This window comes from Stenella coeruleoalba (genome assembly GCF_951394435.1).
Source record: "Stenella coeruleoalba genome assembly, chromosome: 6".
NCBI classification, from domain to species: domain Eukaryota; kingdom Metazoa; phylum Chordata; class Mammalia; order Artiodactyla; family Delphinidae; genus Stenella; species Stenella coeruleoalba.
In genome coordinates this window covers 71,990,014-72,016,713 of record NC_137151.1, presented here as the reverse complement: position 1 = coordinate 72,016,713, position 26,700 = coordinate 71,990,014, and the positions used below count along the sequence as shown (strand labels likewise).

Below are 26,700 nucleotides of genomic sequence, written 5' to 3'. Positions count from 1 at the left end.
ATCCAGCATCTTCCATTCCATCAGCCTCCAACGTCTCTACCATTCTCTCCAGACCCCCTCCCACGCACTCCCCACATCTTCTTTGAAATCTTTTTTTGATTATCTAAGCTCCTTTCCTCTCTAAAATCCACAATTTAACATTTACCACAGAAGTTGAAAAGTTTTAGAATGGGCAGGGACATGACTGGGGCCATTTATTATCCTTTTACACAGCTCCTCTCAATCTTGATTCAGTGGAATTGTACTGGATTAAGGATGAGAAGACCTGACTCTCCCATCTTCTCCACAGCGGACCTTGGGCCAGCCATATGAGCTCTGTGAGACTCAGTTACCACATCTGTAAAATGGAGATACCTCGCCTACCTGCTCCACAAGTTTGTTTTGAACATCAAATGTGATCATTCATAAGAAAGTGATTCATAAATTCTAAAGCACTAAGTGCTGTTACCATGTCAGATGTCCTTGTACACAGCACAGCCCTCCTGTCTCCCCCACCCCATCCATGCAGTGCTAAAGAACATGGTAGTAGGATGGAGCCAATGAGGACTTGGCAAATACTCTAAAAAAGATGTTCCATAATTCAAGGGTATATCTCTCTGTATTGAAGAGAATTTGACAGATTGTTCATTGTATCCCCCTCAGATGGCTTTCTGGGTTGTGGAAATTTCTGCCACCTCCTTCTACCATATTGGAACTGGGAGGATTTCTGGAATCATCAGGTTCCACCCGGTGCTTAGAGGTACGACCTAAATCTTTAGCTGTCTTTCTCCCATAGAAAATGGTAAACAAATCCTTGTTGGCAAAATGAAGGAATATTTCTTTCTTTTTTTTTTTTTTTTTTTTTTGCCTCTCACTGTTGTGGCCTCTCTTGTTGTGGAGCACAGGCTCCGGACACACGTGCAGGCTCAGCGCCATGGATCACAGGCCCAGCCGCTCCGCGGCATATGGGATCTTCCCGGACCAGGGAATGAACCCGTGTCCCCTGCATCGGCAGGCGGACTCAACCACTGCGCCACCAGGGAAGCCCGAATATTTATTTCTTATCTTTCAATGAGAATATAATAAATTTTGGTTATTTATATTTACACTTACAAGCACATCTGCTCATGTTATTTCAACCACATTCCTCAAATACACATTTCTTCAGTGCTAACTGCTCCAAACATCTAAATATCAGCATAGGTACAGAAACTGTTGACTGTTAATACTTTTCACATTTCCTTGCTGAATGTATGCTTTAGAGAAACTTAAGATGATCTGTCTGATCGAGAGGCCCCTTGGTCCTCGAAATGTTCTCACTTTTAGCGTTGAAACAACAATAATGATTTGCGTCATTTGTGCACTACACACCAATGACACGAGCTAATTGTGTATCTACTATATAATGTCTATTATTACATGCATAACTACACATTAACTCCATTGGAAACACTGGTAATTACACAGTATGTTACATTAATGCACCTGTGTTATCATCTGATTGCCATATCGTTAATTCAAGTGACCTCTATAAATCTGTTTCCACCATCATTTCCTCATTCTGGGCCTCTTTACAGCACTTTACAGACTGTTAGGAAAACAATCAATTAATCACTTGAACTGCACAGTTAAAACTATTTTTAGAGAAGAGGATCTGAAGTGTGATCTATTGCATTTTTTGTCTGTTTTTCATCACTTCTCCTTTGCTTGATATATGCAAACAACTTTAGATAGAGCTACATTCCATTTCCTTTTGTGTGAAATTAGAACTATTTTCACTTTGGAGAGAATCGCAGCAAGTTTTTGATTAAAAAAAATTTTTAACCTGTCTGGTTCACAAACAGAATCACAGCCTAGACAGGTCTAAGTTCACGCTAAAAAATGTCGATCAAATGTTCACACCAACACATTTAACAAAGGCAAGTTCACGTTTGCTGCTAAAACCTGAGTTGACTCCCAGTCAATTTGCATATCTATCTGGTTACACCAAACTGGACTGTTCTACTATCAGTATGGTCCTCACCATCCCCTGTCCTTACAAGTCCCTCATTCAACTGCAAAGCGACTCCAGCCCAAAAGATGAAAACCCCATCAGCATTTTCATAGTTAACGACAGGGCTACAAAACAGAAAGTAACAGCAGGAATCTGAAGCCAGTGCTTTTATTGGACTAACTAACGATATAAATAAAATGGTCCCTGACTGAGCTTCAGAGAATCACTGTCTCTTTATCAGGCCATAGAAAACAGATCCAGGAGGGCAATAAATACGGCACATAACAGAGTGGAATTAAATGATTAGGCCTGAATTAACACCCTTTTTCTGAGCCTCACTTAGTGTTCCATGGCCCCAATGAAACACTCCAATTCACAAACGCTCAAGGCCCATTTAATTTTTATTTCAAGCTAGTTCAGAAGAAGGGATTACCTATAACTCCCCCCATTCCATTGTATAACTCTTGAAGTAACAACACTGATCCTGTCTAGATAACTGTGAGGAAAATAGGCTGTGCCAAAGGACTCACAGATTCTATCCAGAATCTTGCGTCTAAGAAGTCACATTAATTAAAAGGGCCCAAATCCCTGCCCTGTGAAAGTGACAAGGCTGCCCTCGATGGGAAATTAATGAATTAATTAAATCAACTTGATTGGTTCCCATGGTACTGAGAACATAACTCAGCAAATGTCGTTCCACATTTTTTACTTTTTGAAGTGTGACTTTACTATGACAAAGATCCTAAGTCCTAACTGCAAAATGGAATTTAATATCGCCTTGGAGGATAATACATGGTGGCCCCATTCCCCATTATGCTATATGCAATATAAGGTGAGTTAAACTTAAACCGTATTAGAAGGAAATTAATACTGTTCTACCCTTTTCCATTTACACAACGACTCTAGATGTTAGAGGACTTCACTATACCAGTGAAGTACTTAGAAATTTCAGATGAAATATGCAGCCCGATGAAACTGAGGCATAAGATCCACTTTGAATACCTGTGACGTGAAATGATGTATGAGATGGAGGGATATTTATAAGGCAAGGTACTTGAGAGTCAAAAGGTAAGGGGGCTTGCAGTTTTGAGCAACTACTAGATGCTTAGTTTTGGGCTGTTTGCTCATTTAATCCTCACAACGTCCTGTAAAGTAGTTATGATCATTTCCATTTTACAAATAAGGAAACTCAGGCTCAAGGAGTAGTGTATATCTGCCCAAGTTCACACAGAAAGTGTGATATTCAAATTCAGTTCTAGCTGACTCTGAAGCTATACCTTTCCATCAGTACTATGGTATCCCTTGCTTAAGAGTGTTAGCGTCCCTAGAGCTTTGACTTAGAATTTTCTAGAATAACCAAAGAAGCCAGCCATCATGTAGAAGAGGGGTGAGATTGATTCAATATAGTACCAAGAGGTAGAGAAAGAACCAAAGGGTTTTGGCTCTCTGTGAGAACATTTTTTATAAAATCCCAGGAGATCCAGACATTTAACCAATTGAGGAACTCCCCTGGAAAGTAGATGAACCAGACTATCCAAGTTTGCTTCGGGTTGTGAGTTATGGCCTGAGTGGAGTCCAGAATTTATCTGTTATTGTCACCTCAAGAAGCATCATGAGCCCTGACTGGAATAGAGCAGGAGAATCCTTCCACATTCTCAAGAATATGGAGCCTGACCATACCCAAGGTTTCCCTAACAGCTCATTATAGCACGTAGTTGTGTACATGACAGTTCGGGAGGGACGCCTATTAGATCAAACCTTCTCTCCCTTGATACTTTGGACAACAAAATTACTGTAATCCTAACTCAAGTGTATGCTTGAGTACCTTCAGTGAAACATACAGTGACACACACATAAGTTTCTCATGGACTGGCACAGGCATTGAAGACTACATTGTGGAGAAGTTACAATAACGATGTTTTTTCTTTAAAGATAGGGCTTCCCTGGTGGCACAGTAGTTGAGAGTCCACCTGCTGATGCAGTGGACACGGGTTCATGCCCCGGTCCGGGAGGATCCCACATGTCCCGGAGCGGCTGGGCCCATGAGCCATGGCCGCTGAGCCTGCTCATCCGGAGCCTGTGCTCCGCAACGGGAGAGGTCACAGCAGTGAGAGGCCCGCGAACTACAAAAAAAGAAATATTCACTTCAGCTTAAGAATGTCGAACTGTGTCTATCTGTTAAATTATGATTAGACATTTAATAGGCAGAAAAGCATCTAATTGCATGTTCTATGCAGTATCCTTATACATTATTAGTACCCAATAAATTAATTAAAATGCTTTTGACAATTGATGTTACATGGTAATAATTATATCTATTCCTTTATGAGTGATGAATCCCTTGAAATTTTGTTCTGAGAAAAGATCTTTGTTTACTAAAAAGAGATACTAATATGATTTCAGTGAGTTTACTGATTTTTCATTCCTTGGCCAGCGATTCCTAAGAAGCAAAGGTCTAGATTATAATTGCTCACATCTGAGTCTCAGCTTTAGTGATTGTTCTTGGCTATGGTTTTTAAAAATAACAAGACCCCTGATATCTTCTGGCCTAGACTTAGACGCAATCCCAGGCTTTCCTTTGACCTTCACTTTTCAGTAGTAATTTAAGTGAAGTGAAATCTGTCTCCACTGTGTCAGCAATAAGAGCCAAACTACATCTTTGAACTTAAATCCATGATGCTAAACTACAAAGCTACTTCTAGAAGTAGCTGCCTGACCATCTTGGTTTCTTCAAGGTCTAAACCCTTTCATTTGAGTTTGACAATATATTTTTATTTTGAGCTAGATTGTTGTTGTTGTTTTTTAAAGAAAATGTTGGGGGTAGGAGTTTATTAATTAATTTATTTATTTTTGCTGTGTTGGGTCTTCGTTTCTGTGCGAGGGCTTTCTCTAGTTGTGGCAAACGGGGCCCACTCTTCATCACGGTGCGCGGGCCTCTTACTATCGCGGCCTCTCTTGTTGCGGAGCACAGGCTCCAGATGCGCAGGCTCAGTAGTTGTGGCTCACGGGCCCAGTCACTCCGCGGCATGCGGGATCCTCCCAGACCAGGGCTCGAACCCGTGTCCCCTGCATTAGCAGGCAGATTCTCAACGGCTGCACCACCAGGGAAGCCCTTGAGCTAGATTTTGAAGAAGCAAAACTGTTCAGGAAATTATTTTGTCAGATCTTCTACTTTTCTGATTTGACATTACAGAAGCTATCTTCTTGGGTGAATATAGAAATTCTCTGCACCCCAGGCCAAGTCTCAGCTCAAAGTTCCTCTTTATTATATGGGACTTACTGTTATTGTGATTTGAAACCATTCTGTTCACCTATAGTATTTATTTACCTGTTTATTATCCATCTCCTTTCTCTGATATGTCTGTTCCAGAAGAGATGAGGCAGTGCTTGTCTTTTTCGCCACAGTCCTCTAGGCCTAGAATACTTCCTGGAACATAGTAGAAGCCCAATAAATTGTTTACTGACCAGATGAATTGCTATAAATAGAAAAGGTCACAGTCGATATCACTAAAGCATTTACATCTCAATACCATTTTTCCCTTCCCCAAATAAAAACTTTACACTTTTCTAATCTCCTACAATAAAAATTTCACTAGCTAAGTCCTTAGCAATATTAATTCCTCACTTCTGTCACTGTCTTTCTCAGGGCCCGAGGCTGAGCCAAACATGACTGAGGTTTTCAAAAGATATATTTTTAATACAATGTTAAAATATACTCACTAGGGGAAGGCTCATAAAATTCAGCTTCAGCCACAAACTGGACTATGGGCTGCCAAGTGTTGCATAAATAAATCATCAAGTCATTTTGGCATCCTGTGGGCCAGAAGGAATATCTCCCTCAGTAGATTTAAAGAGACATGATTCTGAAAGAAACAGGAGCAAAGTGAGTGATTAAATGTGTCCTCTCATATTATTCTTCTAGAGTTTGGACAGGTTCCTTGAAGTGGTAATTGTCCATTTTACCAAGGGCAGATTCTCTTTTATCTCTTTAATTGAAATCCCTTGTGGAGTTGAAAGAATCCATTCCACTATCCACAGCAAATGCCCCCATCCACTTTGCAACTATTGGTACACTTGAAAGAGGAAAATACAACCCAGCAGTCGGAAGAGCAGGTTACAAGGACAGTTTGTGGCCATGTACGTGTAGCATGGATTCAGATAAGTCAAAGGTCAAGCAAAAGAAATCATGGATGACAGTGGAAAGTGGTCTGTGCTATGAAGGAATCTGGGGTGGAGGCACTGCTTGATGGGTAGATTCTGCATCAGTCGCCCAGGGAGGGTGTCCAGACTAGAGCTCACCTATGCTTATTCCACACACACACGCACACACACAAACACTGCGACCGTCTGCTTCCCTGGTCAAGTCTCCCTGGCTTATCCAATCCAGCTTGCTCAACTGCTGAATGAAGTGGCCTTTGGAAACTTACCAGAATGAAGAACACAATAAAAACGATGTGATGTATCCCATTTCCTGTGGATTCAGAAGCCAGGCCGGGAATCTGAATCCTTTCCATGACCTCAAAAAAAAAAAAAAAAAAAAAGGAAAAGCAACTCTGAGGTTTGCAGAAAGCTCTTTTTCAACACTATTTATAAAAAGAGACTGTGTAACCATCAGGGCCAGTGGGGGCAGAACTGCAGCATCTCTTTTCAGAACAGTTGATTAAAACACGGTACCACTGATGTACGAACGTACAAACTCCAACTCATCCGGAGTAACGCCTCAAGATCTGATGTATGCAGTACCTGTGGGAACACACATTCAGACACAGAAACATCAGGCAGGTCCACTTGTACCCCCAGATCTGAATGCGTACACATACGCAGACCCGTGCACACACACACATATGCAGCGATCCCCTTCTTGACAAACATCCCTTTTTTGCTGCCTTGTCTTACATGTAACCATGGCCCAAAATTAAAAATTGTGCTTTGTATTTACTAAAACCCAGGCCAGTTCAGTTTTTACTCTCAGGAAGAAATTTCTTACCTGGCTACTATCTGTATCTGTCTTAGTCAGTAGCTGATAGGCCCTCCTTGGGTTATTAACCAGTTAGTTTCTCCCAAAAAGGAGATGATTCGCTTCTAACATTACTCAGGGTGTCAAGACAGGCAGGTACCAGATCCTCTCATCCTAGTTTATCTTTCATTTAATCTCTAGATTTCTCAGCTCCAGCTGTCAGCTGGCTTCCACTTAATAGCACATTTTTATCTGTTGTTATTGGTGATGGTGGGTTTTTTTTTGGGGGGGGGGGTCAGTAACAACTCAATCACCAATATAATGATGACAGAATTGACAAATTCTGCATTAATGGATTTCCTTCCTGCACCTAGGCTCCAAGCTGCCAAAAGCCAGAAACGGTAAAATAGATTCCAGGCAGTTACAGGTTAAGGATCATTTGCATAAATTAGCAAATTTTGCAAATGAATTCATCTAGTGAGAAGTAAGACACGGGACACTGCATTTTAATAATTGACATTCCACATGAAATGCCTTGTTCTTGAGGAGGAAATTGAGCTCCAGGTTGCTATTAGAACCAGCGGAGCAGCACAAGTGGAAAGAAATGCCATCCCCCATTATGTGAGTTACTGCTCTTGCATAACAACTACCCGCATTCTGGTGGACTTCTTTTAATAAAAGTACTAGTGCGTGCTCACCGAGAGGGAGAATTGCGAGGAATCTACTCATCAGCAGCATCGAACAGGAAATGAAAATAAAGAGTTCTCTAGGATGCGGCCAGTAACTCTTTACATTCTCTTTCCAAAGTCATCTTTCATTTTCCATTTGGTTTGTCAGCCGGTCACCCCACCCCCTTCCTTTCCAGTTTTATGAAACACTCAGGAGATTATTTAAAACATACAGAGTGTGGGTAAATATTTTTAATTATCCAATTTGGAGGTTGTCTCTCATCCTGTTGCTTAAATTACAAATAAAGATAAGTGGGCTGTGTTGCTGCCTCCTTCTGGCCTAATTTGTTTAAGAACACGCCACGTCGCAGATATTGGTGGGAATGCCAAATTAATGCCTTTCCTAAGGTGTTAGCCAGCCAGTCAAAGTCAAGGTATCCAGAATGTCGGAAGTACAAACTGCTCACATGTACAGTCCAAGAGCTGGAAACAAGTCTACCCTTAATAGTGTTTCCTGGCATAATTTATAATTAACATAAAGTGAATTAAATCACTCACTCGATAGACTTTTTTCCAAGTTCATGTAGAGTAAGCGTGTCATATCGATTAATTCTCAGTGAACTGCAGCAGCCAATAAAATTTCTCCCAGACACTGATAATAATCCAAGATATTGATGGAAGAGGTATCATCATTAATATGGGTATAAGCCTCAAATCATGTACAGAGAACAGGCAGACACAGTTCCTTCCTTGGAAAAGGAACACTATTATTGCTAGCTGCCTGTTGTTCTTTCCAATTTGTTAAGCTTTCTGTCTGTTCTCACTTTTCACACTGATAGCCTTTTAATTTTGCCTGCACAACTAAATTCCCCTAGTGGAGCTGTCTGTTTTCAGAGGATATCTAATCTGAAAAAGTTAATACACACGAACAAATTAAACAGATTCAAATAGAAAGGATGGATTATATTGCCCATATAATTGAGACATTTTCAGTGGCCTTTTTACATGTTCAAAACCACAAATAATTGATATATTAAAAAATTAATGCAACCAGATCTTCTGTCTGTATAATTCAAACAGGCATCTTAACTGATATTTGGGGGGAGTTTTTTTTTTTTTTCTGAATTAACCAGTTGATTTTGGTACTATGTAGGCAAAGCTCCAAAGCCCTACATGTCTTTGTTGATAATATGTGACTATAAAAGAAAGGAACCAACAGTCATTTGATTTATCACTTCTGAGCTTGTGTTAAATGACACGTCACTGATTCACCAAGCTTTTCCTAAACAATAACACCTGTTAGCCATAAATGTTTATGATTTTATATGCATCTTTCTTTCACCTAGGGAATACTAGTTGCTCTCGGGTTAAATAAGTTTGATAGTTTGAGAGGACAATCTTTTGTCTGTGTCTTCCTCGGCATGCTCATGGCAATATCGAATGAGGGAATCCTGACAAGCCTGTTGGCTTGTGAGATGAGCTGCCGTGGCTCTTCTCCCAATAAAGGGTGTGTTCAGACTTGGCTTATGTATAGACCAATAAAGAGAAATTTCCACTGTTCTCTTCAGCAGGCTGAGGATAAATAGCTCTTCCGTTTCTAACATTTAATGTTCACAGACACAAAAACAACTGCTCTGAATATTAAGCCAACATTCGGAATTTTTTTTTCCTATGAAGGGGAGAAATCCTTGACTATGAAACAATGGAGGGTCCAGATATAATCTTTCCCATTTTAGAACTGTTTTATTGCATTTTGTTTTCCTTAACAAAGAGGCACTCTAGCCTTAATCTGGTTACTGGATGAAGCATCAACTCACGTGCTTCAACAATTTTCTCTGCAACCTGAGAGCTTAGGACTCCACGGAATGAAATCTCATTCCTGAAGGCAGTGCAGCCATAGCACCGAATGTCCTCTGACAAGGCTGTTACTGCAGGGTTGAGTGCAGCAAATGCTTTCTGTTTTCACATTCTAGAGCAAGGAATAGCATAAATTATCCCTAACTCTTGATTCTGTGATGAAGTAGCCGTCTGGTCTGATAGTACAGTGACAGTGATATAGGAGTGAACACTCTATGCTTGGTCTACTGCACAGAAAAGGACAATAGGACATATTTTAAAATGTCAGGATCCATCAGAACCATATTCAGGAAAGTTCTCATTTGTGAAAATAGATAGTATTGAAGATACATTATGATGCAAATCTAATCATGGCTGCTGGGCTGCTGAATTAAATTAAGGACAAATCTGAATGTCTCCAATTAAAAATGTGTTACTCCTTTTCCTGCCGTGTTTGCCATCTCTGTAAAAAGATGCTTTATTATACTTCTTTCAGGAGGTTGTGTCACAAAGGCTGTTGACCTACCTACTCCTCTCCTTTGATACGTGTATGTGGAACTCTTAGGCTGTAGATGTAGGATGAGTTTAACTATTTCCAGTCAGTTATTAGTGAAAATTGTGTTCACCACTATATGTGTGTTAAGGTATATGCATCACTGGCGTGGGGGCTATTGAGAAATCACAAGTGTGTGACCACAAGGTGTGTCAACAGACTAGTAAGAGGTATATTTTTCTGATAGCCCCCCTTTGAATTTATTCATCGTTCATTCAGTCACTCAGTATTAAATGAGTACTTTTCATATACCAAGCACTGAATTTGGGGTGTCTGTGAAGTTTGGGGGAGGAGAACAATAATTTATTTTGATAGTCCTAGTGTGGTTGATGAACATTACGTTAGTATGAGTGATTTGCAGCTACACAGTGATCACCTAGGAATGCCCAGACGCAGTGTCTGTATCATTGCTATAAGAAGACAGTCAGATGACTGTCAGGGCTGCAAGATCTTAGGTGGAACAGATGGGAAGCTGGCTGAGGCCAGGGAGAAGACGACCTGCTCATTGGGTGGGTGTTGTGGGTGCCAAAGCAGCTGGTAGATGCTGGTATAGGCACAGAGTCCAGAAGATCTAGGAAACTTGCCTATGTTTCAAGCAGTCAGAACCAGGAGGTCTAACCCAAAGGGAAGAACACTGTATCAAGACCTGAGTAATAATGAGTACCTCTGTCTCTTAGTGGAGGACAACTTTGAATAAAAATTGAGCCTTATGAGATGCTAAGGCTGCTACTGCAGCCACCAAGAAGCCTGTGTGCAAGCACAGGTTACTATCCACACCCCCCTCCCGGAAGCCTGTGCAGACGCCACTGCCAGGTTCCCGTCACACAGGGATAACTTCCCCGGGAGAACACACGGCGCGCCTCAGGCTCGTGCAACGTCATGCCAGCCTCTGCTGCCGCAGGCTCGCCCCTCATCTGTACCCCTCCCTCCCCCTGGCCTGAGTGAGCCAGAGCCCCTGAATCAGCGGCTCCTTTAACCCCGTCCTGGGTGAGCGAAGAACAGACGCCCTCCGGCGACCTACATGCAGAGGCGGGGCCAAATCCAAAGCTGAGCCCCGGGAGCTGTGCGAACAAAGAAGAGAAAGGGAAATCTCTCCCAGCAGCCTCAGGAGCAGCAGATTAAATCTCCACAGTCAACTTGATGTACCCTGCATCTGTGGAATACCTGAGTAGACAACGAATCATCCCAAATTGAGGAGGTGGCCTTTGGGAGCAACGATATATATATATTCTTCCCTTTTTCTCTTCTTGTAAGTGTGTATGTGTATGCTTCTGTGTGTGATTTTTGTCTGTATAGCTTTGCTTTTACCATTTGTCCTAGGGTTCTGTCTCTCCGTTTTTTTTTTTTTTTTAGTATAGCTTTTAGCACACGTTATCATTGGTGGATTTGTTTTTTTGGTTTCGTTGCTCTCTTCTTTCTTTCTTTCTATTTTTTTATTTTTAATTTTTTTATTACTTTAAAAATTATTTTAATAATTATTTTTTATTTTAATAACTTTATTTTATTTTACTTTATTTTATTTTTTCTTCTTCTTTCTTTCTTTCTTTTTCTCCCTTTTATTCTGAGCCGTGTGGATGACAGGCTCTTGGTACTCCAGCCAGGCGTCAGGGCTGTGCCTCTGAGGTGGGAGAGCCAAGTTCAGGACACTGGTCCACAAGAGACTTCCCAGCTCCACATAATATCAAAAGGCGAAAATCTCCCAGAGATCTCCATCTCAGCGTCAAGACCCAGCTCCACTCAATGACCAGCAAGCTACAGTGCTGGACACCCTATGCCAAAAAAACTAGCAAGACAGGAACACAACGCCATCCATTAGCAGAGAGGCTGCCTAAAATCATAATAAGGCCACAGACACCCCAAAACGCACCACCAGACGTGGACCTGCCCACCAGAAAGACAAGATCCAACATCATCCACCAGAACACAGACACCAGTCCCCTCCACCAGGAAGCCTACACAACCCACTGAACCAACTTTAGCCACTGGGGACAAACACTAAAAACAATGGGAATTACGAACCTGCAGCCTGTGAAAAGGAGACCCCAAACACAGTAAGTTAAGCAAAATGAGAAGACAAAGAAACACACAGCAGATGAAGGAGCAAGGCAAAAACCCACCAGACCTAACAAATGAAGAGGAAATAGGCAGTCTACCTGAAAAAGAATTGAGAATAATGACAGTAAAGATGATCCAAAATCTTGGAAATAGAATGGAGAGAATACAAGAAATGTTTAACAAGGACCTAGAAGAACTAAAGAGCAAACAAACAGTGATGAACAACACAATAAATGAAATTAAAAATTCTCTAGAAGGGATCAATAGCAGAATAACTGAGGCAGAAGAATGGATAAGTGACTTGGAAGATAAAATAGTGGAAATAACTACTTCAGAGCAGAATAAAGAAAAAAGAATGAAGAGAATTGAGGACAGTCTCAGAGACCTCTGGAACAACATTAAACGCACCAACATTCGAATTATAGGGGTCCCAGAAGAAGAAGAGAAAAAGAAAGGGACTGAGAAAATATTTGAAGAGATTATAGTTGAAAACTTCCCTAATATGGGAAAGGAAACAGTTAATCAAGTCCAGGAAGCACAGAGAGTCACAAACAGGATAAATCCAAGGAGAAACACACCAAGACACATATTAATCAAGCTATCAAAAATTTAATACAAAGAAAAAATATTAAAAGCTGCAAGGGAAAAACAACAAATAACACACAAGGGAATCCCCATAAGGTTAACAGCTGATCTTTCAACAGAAACTCTGCAAGCCAGAAGGGACTGGCAGGACATATTTAAAGTGATGAAGGAGAAAAACCTACAACCAAGATTACTTTACCCAGCAAGGATCTCATTCAGATTTGATGGAGAAATTAAAACCTTTACAGACAAGCAAAAGCTAAGAGAATTCAGCACCACCAACCCAGCTTTACAACAAATGCTAAAGGAACTACTCTAGGCAGGGAACACAAGAGAAGGAAAAGACCTACAGTAACAAACCCAAAACAATTAAGAAAATGGTAATAGGAACATATATATTGATAATTACCTTAAAGGTAAATGGATTAAATGTGCCAACCAAAAGACGTAGACTGGCTGAATGGATACAAAAACAAGACCCATATATATGCTGTCTACAAGAGACCCACCTCAGACCTAGGGACACATACAGACTGAAAGTGAGGGGATGGAAAAAGATATTCCATGCAAATGGAAATCAAAAGAAAGCTGGAGTAGCAATTCTCATATCAGAAAAAATAGACTTTAAAACAAAGACTATTACAAGAGGCAAAGAAGGACACAACATAATGATAAAGGGATCAATCCAAGAAGAAGAGATAACAATTGTAAATATTTATGCACTCAACACAGAAGCACCCCAATACAGAAGGCAAATGCTAACAGCCATGAAAGGGGAAATCGACAGTAACACAATAATAGTAGGGGATTTTAACACCCCACTTTCACCAATGGTCAGATCAACCAAAATGAAAAAAAATAAGGAAACACAAGCTTTAAATAATACATTAAACAAGATGGACTTAATTGATATTTATAGGACATTCCATCCAAAAACAACAGAATACACATTTTTCTCAAGTGCTCATGGAACATTCTTCAGGATAGATCATATCTTGGGTCACAAATCAAGCCTTGGTAAATTTAAGAAAATTGAAATCATATCAAATATCTTTTCCGACCACCATGCTATGAGACTAGATATCAATTACAGGAAAAGATCTGTAAAAAATACAAATACATGGAAGCTAAACAATACACTACTTAATAACCAAGAGATCACTGAAGAAATCAAAGAGGAAATCAAAAAATACCTAGAAACAAATGACAATGAAAACACGATGACCCAAAACCTATGGATGCAGCAAAAGCAGTTCTAAGAGGGAAGTTTGTAGCAACACAATCCTACCTTAAGAAACAAGAAACATCTCAATTAAACAACCTAACTTTACACCTAAAGCAATTAGAGAAAGAAGAACAAAAAAAACCCGAAGTTAGCAGAAGGAAAGAAATCATAAAGATCAGAGCAGAAATAAATGAAAAAATAAAAATGAAGGAAACAATAGCAAAGATCAATAAAACTAAAAGCTGGTTCTTTGAGAAGATAAACAAAATTGATAAACCATTAGCCAGACTCATCAAGGAAAAAAGGGAGAGGACTCAAATCAATAGAATTAGAAATGAAAAAGGAGAAGTAACAACTGACACTGCAGAAATACAAAGGATCATGAGAGATTACTACAAGCAACTATATGCCAATAAAATGTACAACCTAGAAGAAATGGATAAATTCTTAGAAATGCACAACCTTCCAAGACTGAACCAGGAAGAAATAAGAAACATAAACAGACCAATCACAAGCACTGAAATTGAAACTGTGATTAAAAATCTCCCAACAAACAAAAGCCCAGGAACAGATGGCTTCACAGGTGAATTCTATCAAACATTTAGAGAAGAGCTAACTCCTATCCTCCTCAAACTCTTCCAGAATATAGCAGAGGGAGGAACACTCCCAAACTCATTCTACGAGGCCACCATCACCCTGATACCAAAACCAGGCAAAGATGTCACAAAGAAAGAAAACTACAGGCCAATATCACTGATGAACATAGATGCAAAAATCCTCAACAAAATATTAGCAAACAGAATCCAACAGCACATTAAAAGGATCATACCCCATGATCAAGAGGGGTTTATCCTAGGGGCTTCCCTGGTGGCGCAGTGGTTGAGAGTCCGCCTGCCAATGCAGGGGACGCGGGTTCGTGCCCCGGTTCGGGAGGATCCCACATGCCGCGGAGCGGCTGGGCCCGTGAGCCATGGCCGCTGGGCCTGCGCGTCCGGAGCCTGTGCTCCGCAATGGGAGAGGCCACAACAGTGAGAGGTCCGTGTACCACAAAAAAAAAAAAAAAAAAAAAAAAGAGGGGTTTATCCCAGGAATGCAAGGATTCTTCAATATATGCAAATCAATCAATGTGATACACCATATTAACAAATTGAAGGAGAAAAACCATATGATCATCTCAATAGATGCAGAGAAAGCTTTCAACAAAATTCAACACACATTTATGATAAAAACTCTCCAGAAAGTAGGCATAGAGGGAACTTTCCTCAACATAATAAAGGCCATATATGACAAACCCACAGCCAACATCGTCCTCAATGGTGAAAAACTGAAAGCATTCCCACTAAGATCAGGAACACGACAAGATTGCCCACTCTCACCACTGTTATTCAACATAGTTTTGGAAGTTTTAGCCAAAGCAATCAGAGAAGAAGAAGGAATTCAAATCGGAAAAGAAGTAAAGCTGTCACTGTTTGCAGATGACATGATACTATACATAGAGAATCCTAAAGATGCTACCAGAAAACTATTAGAGCTAAGCAATGAAATTGGTAAAGTAGCAGGATACAAAATTAATGCACAGAAACCTCTTGCATTCCTATACACTAGTGATGAAAAATCTGAAAATGAAATTAAGAAAACACTCCCATTTACCATTGCAAGAAAAAGAATAAAATACCTAGGAATAAACCTACCTAAAGATACAAAAGACCTATATGCAGAAAATTATAAGACACTGATGAAAGAAATTAAAGGTGATACAAATAGATGGAGAGATATACGATGTTCTTGGATTAGAAGAATCAACATTGTGAAAATGACTATACTACCCAAAGCAATCTACAGATTCAATCCTTATCAAACTACCACTGGCATTTTTCACAGAACTAGAACAAAAAATTTAATAATTTGTATGGAAACAAAAACGACCCCAAGGGCTTCCCCGGTGGCTCAGTGGTTGAGAGTCCGCCTGCCGATGCAGGGGACACGGGTTCGTGACCCGGTCCAGGAAGATCCCACATGCCGCGGAGCGGCTGGGCCCGTGAGCCATGGCCGCTGAGCCTGCGCATCCGGAGCCTGTGCTCCGCAACGGGAGAGGCCACAACAGTGAGAGGCCCACGTACCGCAAAAACAAAAAAAATCTACAAACAATAAATGCTGGAGAGGGTGTGGAGAAAAGGGAACCCTCTTGCACTGTTGGTGGGAATGGAAATTGATACAGCCACTATGGAGAACAGTATGGAGGTTCCTTAAAAAACTAGAAATAGAACTACCATATGACCCAGCAATCCCACTACTGGGCATATACCCTGAGAAAACCATAATTCAAAGAGTCATGTACCAAAATGTTCATTGCAGCTCTATTTACAATAGCCAGGACATGGAAGCAACCTAAGTGTCCATCAACAGTGAATGGATAAAGAAGATGTGGCACATATATACAACGGAATATTACTCAGCCATAAAAAGAAACGAAATTGAGTTATTTGTAATGAGGTGGATGGACCTAGAGTCTGTCATACAGAGTGAAATAAGTCAGAAGGAGAAAAACAAATACTGTATGCTAACACATATATATGGACTCTAAAAAAAAAAATGATCATGAAGAACCTAGGGGCTAGACGGGAATAGAGACACAGACCTATTAGAGAATGGACTTGAGGATGCGGGGAGGGGGAAGGGTAAGCTATGACAAAGTGAGAGAGAGGCATGGACATATATACACTACCAAACGTAAAATAGATAGCTAGTGGGAAGCAGCCGCATAGCAAGGGAAATCAGCTCAGTGCTTTGTGCCCACCTAGAGGGGTGGGATAGGGAGGGTGGGAGGGAGGGAGATGCAAGAGGGAAGAGATATGGGGACATATGTATATGTATAACTGATTCACTTTGTTATAAAGCGGAAGCTAACACACCATTGTAAAGCAATTATACTCCAATAAAGATGTTTAAAAAAAATTGATCCTTTATTATCTTAATTCTAATAGATACACTGTTTCTGTGTGGGGCCCAGATATTGGGAAATAGTCATTGCTTTTCTTTTTGAAGGAGTAAGGAATTCACATATTTAGTAGTTATTGAGTGCCTGTTCTATGCCACAAATAGCTCAAATTCACCATGCACAGAACAGCCCCATTGCCTCCTCCACACTCAGCCTTCTCTTGCTCTCTCCCAGGGAATATGGCTCCATTATCACCATCTCCCAAGCCTGAAACCTGGAAGTCATCACCATTCACTTACAACTCTCTACCCAACTATCAATAGCTCACCAAGTACTGTAGAGCCTATCGCCAAGTATTTGATCACTATCGTCACCACTGCCATAATTCCCAAATCATCATCTCTGGACTGCAATCGCTTCCCAGGTGAGGTCTCTAAGATGAAAATCTAATAATGTATTGTCCTGAAATGAATCCCACGATGACTCTACATTGACTCTGGAAGCAAATCTAAGATCTGGCCACTGTCCATTTCCCCAGCCTCATCTCCCACTCCTCCTACCCCCTGAAGTATCATTACAGCCGGGCTCAACCACTTGCACACTGCCTTTGTCTTCCAGAGTATAGCCTTCCACTGGGGGGTCTTCCCATTTCCTTTATTCCAATCTCCATCTAAATTAACAAGATTTTCTGCTTCCTTTCTAAAAGTTGTCTCAAAGGTAAACCAGGCCTTTGTCTAGGAGCATTGCTCCCCAGGCCTTAGTCTGGTTGTTGTCCTTCCTCCCCACACGAGAGATTATCCCTTGATAGTCTCACCCACTTCGAGAAGAGAATTCTGCTGCCTCCCTGAGCAAAATGCCTCTCAACCCTGGATTCCCTTTGGAAGGGAGAGGTTTGCTTCTTCCTCAGAATATTCCTAGAATCTTATGCTTGGCACCATGAAAAGCCCCTTACTCAAGTGAAACCCTACTTCCTGCCTACATGTGGTGTGTCTTTGACCTTTATCACCCAAACAGTAAAACAATATCTTTACCAAAAAGTAATCTTAATATTCATACAACAAGAATAACTTATAAAAAATGAGGGAGAAGGAATTATCTTATGAGTTATATTCTGCTTTTATATGTCTAATCATAAGCATGGATGTTATGTATACATTTGAATATGTCCCATTAAACAGGAGCTTTTAAAAAAAAATAGTAACATTGAAAGAGGCTGTATTTTCACAGAATCAGATGCAATAAGTTTGCAGCACTCCCTCAGAATGCTGAAAACTCCCTGAATCAGGCAGGTGCTGTTCACTGAATATCCATGTGTCCCCATCCTGTGTGATTGCATCTGGGCAATGGGCCATGAACAAGAGGCACTCCTGGGCTGAAGCATTCAGGAATCAGTGTGCAATGCTCTGACTCTCTTTTCTCCTGCCATTATACAAAGAAGGGCATGTACTGAGATGGAGGATCCATATGATACAAACAGCCTGGGTCTCTGTGTCACAGCATGGAGGGCAGCTCCCCTGAAGAGTTAGCTGACTAACATTAGGACTTAGCAGGAATAAGAAATAAACCGTTATTGTGTTAAGTAACTGGGACTCCAGGGTTATATTTTTACCACATCAGAGCCCATGCTATCTTGACATAAACATTTCATTATCTCAGATTCCAACATACACAGAATACTGAAGGATATTTAAAATTGATGGAGGTATTGATGTAGGGAATCATACCAATTAATGTCAGTTTTTATAAAGATTCAGTTCATCTTATCTGAATATACTGGAGACAAGGAGAATATCAATAAGTAGCCTGAAAGCGTTCAATGCTGGCATATTATTTAAGTTCATATGAACTTTTATCACTGAAAGTCTAGACAGGTTAAGAAGTTGGACTCACACCAAAAACACATGCACTGCAGCAAATCATTTTGAAGACTCAATAGAAGCTTTAAATATAGGTTATGTAAAATGAAACCTTTTATATCTAAATTTGATTAAAGCCCAGCAGTTCAAAGAAGATTTAGGGCACAATTTGTCTGATGGAACTACTTGAGGCACAAATCTATTCAGTTTTGGAAAATACATTCCATATTGAAGAGACTGTTTTCCTTTCTATGGTGGATATATAATCCACATTCAGCCACTCATCATCAAATTCTTGGTCTTTGGAAAGATGTTGAACTTGAATATCTTCTCTTTGTTGCCCACTTATTAATTACTAACGATTTACCTGCCTCCTGCACATCAGCCTTAAAATAGTAGTCAAAGCAAGACAGCAACCTGGTAAGTTTTATAGTTTTGTTTCAGTTCTGACAAACATAATGTTAACAGTAAGGGTTACTGGTTGACTATATAGATCATTAAAAAAATATTTTAATGATCTGGGCTTGAGCAGCACTGCATCCTGCTGAACCAGAGGAGGTTGCTGCAAGTTTTATCTCCATGAAATTAAATTAATGTACTGGTCGAATGAAATTATTTCATACTGTAAATTCTTTTTGAATGCTAAAGTGAGGAAATTCTATCTGAGGAGTAGAGAAACAAGTTTAGCAGGATAGGGACCCCCAACATTCACGATGATAACGTAAAGATTTTTCTCCTGGAGTCTTTTTCCACTGAAGTCAAGCAATCGTTTGCATTTGTGTGGCTGGTGGTTGGCAGATCCCATCTAGAGAGAGTTCTCGAGGGTCTACAAACTGTGTAACAATCATTGTAGTACTGGGGAAAATAGCTCACTCTGATGTTAAAGGGAACGTTACCCTATGTGGGAGACTAAATCCCGAAGTCTTTATTGACCAAGTCAGACGATGCTGCAAGCTGTTCAAGTATATTTTTCATAAAGAGAGTTGCTACAAAGAGATAGCACATTTCTTTGTGCTGTCTTTGTGCTGTCCTCTGAGGCTATCTTATCTAACTTTGTTGGCTTTTGTGGGCTTCATGGTAGTGTTTGCAAATCCAAGAGAGGATGCAAAGTCACACAGTCACCAAACCCAGAGCAGGCAGTGTCTATTTCAACTCCGTTATTCCTCATATGTGATTAACAGGGATGCCCAGCCCAAGAGTCAGGTGTTGGATCACAGAGGGTCACCTACAAAGTGGCATCTTTGCTGCATCCTAGAGACCTGAGTTTTACCACTGCTACTGCAGAACACTCTCAGCTCTGACTGGTCAGTGCACACCACGGCTTCCAGAATCCAGGAAGTCAGCCAGTCTGTCTTTTTTTTTTTCTTTCTTTTTTCTTTATCCATTCATTTACCTACTTAATTTATTTATCCGTGGCTGCGTTGGGTCCTCGCCACCTCGTGCGGGCTCCCTCTAGCAGCGGCAAGCGGGGGACCACTCCTCGCTGCAATGCGCGGGCCTCTCACCGCGCCTCTCCCGCCGCGGAGCACGGGCTCCAGGCGTGCGGGCTTCATCAGCTGTGGCTCGGGGGCTCTAGAGCACAGGCTCAGTAGTTGTGGCTCACGGGCCTAGCTGCTTCGCGGCACGCGGGATCCTCCCGGACCAGGGCTCGAACCCGTGTCCCCTGCACTGGCAGGCGGACTCCCAACCACTGTGCCACCAGGGAAGCCCCCGGGAAGCCCCCGGGAAGCCCCCAGTCAGTCTGTCTTTGAGCTTGGGTTGATAACAGCGCTCACTTTATTCACACCCCATAGAGACTGTTGGCAGTAAGAAGCTGACAGGCAGTATAGCTCTTGCCTCTAGAGCTTAAAGAGCAGGATTTAGAGACCCTTTCTGAGCAAACTTGCTGTGTGAATCTGTATGACTAACTCTTGGCTCAGTCCCTCCAAGAAGAAAAGAGATGCACCCAGGGATCTGCCTGGTAGCATAACTGTGTTAGTCACCTTTGGATGCCCCTCTTTCCATAGCTCACCTTGGGGAGAACGGTGGAGTGGAGGCCATAGGAACTGTAGGTGAGTCTTAGGTACGGTTCTCTGAGAAAGAGACTCAGAGACAGCAACTTACATGGAGAGGACTCATTGGTCAGAGCTCAAGAGCCACACCTGTTAGAGAGTAAGGGAAGGAGGACTGTGCAGAAGGGGAAGTTGAGCTGTGATGAGGTTGCAACAGGAGTCTCAGATTAGCCTTTAGGGAGGTCTGGAGCTAGGATGGCCTGATTCAGACACGCCCCCAAATTGAGGCAAGGATGCTGGGCTTTGTACCCACTTATAGTCCAGGCACTAGATGTGGGTTGTCTCCAAGGAAGACAGGTAACCTGGGTAAGGCAGCTTCCTTTGGTCAGGGCAATTCCTGAGGAGAGTCTCAACCATGAGCTGCCAGCAGATAGCACTCCTGGCAGCTGCAGGGAATGACACCATGATCCAAAAGGAGGAAATTTATTTTACTGAAGTATAGTTGATTGACAATAAATTTATTTTATTGAAGTATAGTTGATTGACAATGTTGTATTAATTTCTACTGTACAGCAAAGTGATTCAATTATACATATGTATACATTCTTTTTCATATTCCTTTCTATTATGGTTTGTCATAGGATATTGAATATAGTTCTCTGTGCTATACAGTAGGACCTTGTTGTTTATCCATTCTCTATGTAATAGTTTACAACTGCTAATCCCAAATTCCCAATCCATCCCTCTCCCACTCCCCATCCCCCGTGGCAACCATAAATCTATTCTCTATGTCTGTGAGTCTGTTTCTGTTTCGTAGATAGCTTCATTTGTGTCACATTTTAGGTTCCATATATAAGTGATATCATATGGTATTTGTCTTTCTCTTTCTGATTTACTTCACTTAGTATGATAATCTCTAGGTCCATCCATGTTGCTGAAAATGGCATTATTTCGTTCTTTTTTATGGCTGAGTAGTATTCCATTGTATATACCTACCACATCTTTTTTAATCTATTCATCTGTTAATGGACTTTTAGATTGTTCCCATGTCTTGGCTATTGTGAATAGTGCTGCAATGAACATTGGGGTGCATGTATCTTTTCAAATTATAGTTTTCTCTGGATACATGCCCAGGAATGGGATTACAGGATCATATGGCAACTTTTTTTTAGTTTTTTGAGGAACCTCCATAGTATTTTCCATAGTGGCTGTACCAATTTACATTCTAAAGGGCTAATTATTAAGTAAGCAGTAAGACCATACTTTATTAGAGAGGTAAGTGAAGTGACTCTATGATTTTGCTTACATGACCTAGTAATAATCAAGCCATCTATGGTCCACCCACTAAAATTGCTCCCGCTTGGAGTGGAACCCTGAATTGGTTATCTTTCAGACCAAACTTGACCTTTAAGGTCTCTGTGGGAGGCATACTCACAGCCCATGATTATCAGGTCCCCAGCAACAACCTTAGATCTTGGGCTTTCAGAAGACTACCAGCCTCAAATTTCCCTTGTAAAGAGACATTATAAGGATAGAGCCCATGGGAGCCCTTGCCATTAATAGTTTCAACCTGAATGACTTCTCAAGGTCAATTCAGGTCTTATACTACATTTAAAAAAATGCATATACTTGTACATCATCAGAAATTCAGAAAATACAGAATGATAAAAATGAAGAATTAAAATTACCTCTAATCCCACCACTGCTTACATAGTAGTATATATTGATCATTCTAGTTTTTTTTTTTTTCCTACCCATATGCAAGTCCTATTTTTAAAAAGTAATTTTACTGTGGAGACAGACAGCTCTGGATTCAAATCCTGGTTCCACCACTTACTCATGGTGTGACCTCCAGTAATTTACCATTGATTTTTTTGTTCATGTATAAAATGGGAATAATTACACTCATGGAATTTTGTTAGGCTTTAAAATGAGGTGATATCTGAAAACCATCTACTTCCACAGCCTGGTGCAAAACAAACGTTCAATAAATGTTACATACTTTACTTCCCCACCCAAGTGGCTAAATTGGAAAAACCACATAGAACCCAACTTCAAGAACTGAGTTATGATCTGAGAAGAACCTCCTTAAAAAGATCTCAAGATTCATTGCTTAAATTAATTCCAAACTTTTTCAAGCTATTAAGAGGCAATGCACAATTTGATTCAGATATGTAACGTGAGACTATGTAATTAAACATACATATCCTGAAATTAATTTTACATTCGCTTTTATAATACAGTACACTTATATAGAATAACACATGGTTCTTGATTAAACAGCAGACTGCCGTTCAATCAAACAGCTCAAGATAGACCATAAAATGAGAAAATGCAGCATCAGCACCAAAATATGGTTATGGGATTTTAATATTCACATCCACACTCTTACCTAGGTAACATAAAAATAAATGTTTCAGACAGAAAATGTTAAGAAAATATTAAGCATTAGGTATATCACATTCGTGCTTAAACACTATTGGCTCATCTAGATTTATTGTAAGTAAGACAAGAGAAATTTGGAGATTTCTCTTTCAAAGTGGAGTTAATTAGGACCAATATAATTTGGCTTAAAATTTTCAATTATGGAAGTAAAAAACCTTTAAGGTCATTTGAGTTTATTATTTTCTATATGTCTTAGTTTATTTTCAAAATAAAATCTACTGAACTACGCACATATTATGATGGAAATATTTTGTAAATCTCAGCTCTACATAATCCAAACTCTTGCACAGTTATGGGAGGAGGGAAGGGATACGTCAGATCTGCAGATGATTCTCCAAAATCTTGTTTCACTCTTTAATGTGATTTGCTCCCCTTCTACAAATCTTTATCTGAGCAGTAAAAAAGACAGTAAAACTGGCCATTTGAATTTCATTTTACTCCCCGTCCTATGTTGGAAGGCTTCTGAGGTAGGGAAAACCTGTGCTCTACTCACACTCAGGTGCCCCCTGTTCCTTACACAAAACTTCTTTCCCCTCAATCTGATCCTGCTCAAAGAAGACCTAGCTAAAATACCCCAGAGTTTTCAGTGTAAGCTTTTTGTTGAAGTATGCCATGTTGCGAGATAACGCTCTGGGGGGGTCTCACGTTTCTGCCTATCTTATGAGTAGAGAGGCACCAATAACTTTTGTTCTCGACTATCTTTGCAAGGATGATTATGAAGAGAACAGCCTTGGAAGATAGTGTCTCCCTCCCAAGCGGAGGACACGCTTGTGTACTATCTACTATAATGAAGATATTGTCTCCCTCCTTGCCAAACGTGGGGCAGGTTTGCTTGTATTCCATACTGTATGAAAGATTTGGGTTCCCTAAGCTTGGGGTTCCTCAGCTGACACAAACCCATTGTGTGTGCAGCATCCATCTGAGCCTCCCCTGGGCAACTTGGAGCCGGGGGAGCAAGGGAAACCAGGGCAAACACAAAGCTCATGCTGCTGGCCGGGCTGTGAGTCGTCAATTCCTTTGTCTCTGACCCAGGGATATCAGGTCTCCCGCCAGCAGCCACGAAACCGTGGCAGGCTTGCAACGAGGACAGATCTCAGACCCTTCACAGTTCTTGACATATGGTACATTAAAATGGTGCCCAGATCCTAAGTGTACAGATGGGTACATTTTTATGAAGTGAACACATTCACCTAAATAAAACCCAAGAAACAATGTAACCAGAATCTCAGAATCGGGCTTCCCTGGTGGCGCAGTGGTTGAGAGTCCGCCTGCCGATGCAGGGGACGCGGGTTCGTGCCCCGGTCCGGGAAGATCCCCCATGCCGCGGAGCGGCTGGGCCCGTGAGCCATGGCCGCTGAGCCTGCGCGTCCGGAGCCTGTGCTCCGCAATGGGAGAGACCACAACAGTGAGAGGCCCACGTAGCGCAAAAAAAAAAAAAAAAAAAAAAATCTCAGAATTCCCCTCCTGCCTCCCTACCAGTCACAACCCCAACACAGGTAACCTCTACCCTGACTTCTAACACCAGAGGTTAGTTCTGCCTTTCTTGAACTTTAGACAAATGGAATCAGACAGTGTGTATTCTCCTGTGTGGCTTATTCTGCTCAATATTATGTTGGTGAAATTTATTCATGTTGTTGCATATAGTTTCTTCATTGTCATTACTGAATGGTATTCCGTCATGTGAATATACCACGTTTCCTGAATTCTGTATCTTCTTCTGAACTCCTGCAATCCTTTATTAGTACCTTTCCTGTTCAACTCACCACTTTTTACCCTGTATTTTAGTTACTAAAGTATATATTTATTATTGCCTGTCCTAGACTATTCACTCCTTGTAGACTTAAGCCTCAAGAGAACCTGGGCACTGTATTCATTCATTCATTCATTCAACTATTCTAGAAACATTCATAGAGAGCCACTATGTCTGCAGTACGTTAGAGGCCAGCATTGTCCTCATTCACGTAACGAATACTAGAAAATATTTGGTGAATGCTTGAGTGGGAAATAGCAGGAAGCAAAGCTAAAAAAGTCCACAAGGAAGTGGCTGAGGAAATTTACCAAATAGAAAATGTGTCTTGACTAGAGCTGATTGTATTGCATGAGGAATGAGACTAGTTTTTACCAAAGATTCAAGGACTTGTATGGCAAACTGCCTAGTAAAATCTTCACATGATTATCCTGTGGGCATCTTAATGAAAGAAAACTTGTGATTTACACGTCCCCAAATTTGTTTGTCCACAAAAGATGGAAAATCTTTTCCATCTCATTAAAATGCACCACAATCCATTCAGTTGCTCAAGCAAAATATATTAGCATCATTTTCTCTGTCTTTTACTCCGAACATCCAGTGAATTAATAAGCCCTGTGGACTCCATCTCTAAAGCGCATTCCAAATCTGGACTTGTGTCCATCTCTGCTACTGTTTAGTCCTGATCATTTCCCTACTTCTCGTCTGCTCAAGCCACAAAAAAACCACAGTTATCCTTTGGAAACATAAGTCAGGTCATATTACATCCTTGCTTAAAACCCTCTGATAGTATCTCATTGCTCTTAGAACAAAATGCAAACTCTTTACTCCAGTTTTAGAAGTACATTCTTAAATGTGACTTTATCTTGTCCTCATCTGCTCAGTTCCAGCCACCTGGCCTTTTGTTCACCAAGCTTGCCTTGCCTTATGGACTTTGCTGAGGTGAGTTTAAAGGAAATAGGTAACACGTGCACATTGATGATTTAGGGTCTTTCTATGACAAAAGAGTAAGACCATACCGGACTTAGCAGTGACTTAGCAAGTTCCTCTGCTTTTATAGTTTCTTTTCCTTCTGTAGGCTCCAAGAATGCATGCAGTAATAACACAATGAGCCTGAGAACCATTCCCCAATTTAAAGGTGCTTGAGAACATACTAGAGTATACAAGAAAATTAAATAGCTGGTTTTCCCCAGGACCTTCATTGTCATGTTTGAGCTGCATTCACAGGTATTATTCATAGCATGTCTAGCACCATGATGACCTTTCAGATCTTATTAGCTTTGTTGAGGTTGGTAGAATTACATTTACATTGATTTCTAAAGGGCGGTGTATTTGAGAGCATGCTTGGATGGTGTTTACCAAGTGGGGCTGACGGGGTAAACATAGATAAAGAATTAAGAATGCTCCAGAGCCAGCCAGATGATAAAGGCAAATCTTATTTAAGAATAATTGGATTTATGTTACCCATAAATCTGAATTGTATCTGGGAAATTCTCCTTTATATCCAATCAGTGTATGGATGGGGTTAGAATAGGAATAACATCTAATCTCTCAAGATCACTGCTTGACCATGGAGAATATTTCCTATTTTGTTTCCAGCACAGAAAACTGAGAAATTCCAGTGTGTGACCATAGTGCAGCCTCTGCTCAACTCATGATGGATGTCCAATACGTATTAAATGATGTCACTTGGACAGAAGTCTCTGACAATGTGGCAAGACAACCCATTAATGTTCATTATTATAGGATTTTCATCTGAACATGTGTCATCTTGACTTAGTCAAAAGATTTTACTTGGTTGGACATTCGGATTGGTGATGCTACGTGTGATACACTCTTAGGTCTGAGCAGCTTCTGAATTACACGTGGCCA

The 26,700-nt window shown here is 40.7% G+C and overlaps 1 long non-coding RNA gene across 4 annotated transcripts in view; it reads left to right on the top strand.

Annotated features, from left to right (window-relative positions):
- LOC307187464 overlaps window positions 1-26,700 on the top strand; it is a 172,775-nt gene that overhangs the window by 101,343 nt on the left and 44,732 nt on the right. For all 4 annotated transcript variants that reach the window (XR_013828609.1, XR_013828610.1, XR_013828611.1 and 1 more), the window contains exon 7: window positions 643-739. This is a non-coding gene — a long non-coding RNA (uncharacterized lncRNA). The remainder of the gene's footprint in view (window positions 1-642; window positions 740-26,700) is intronic.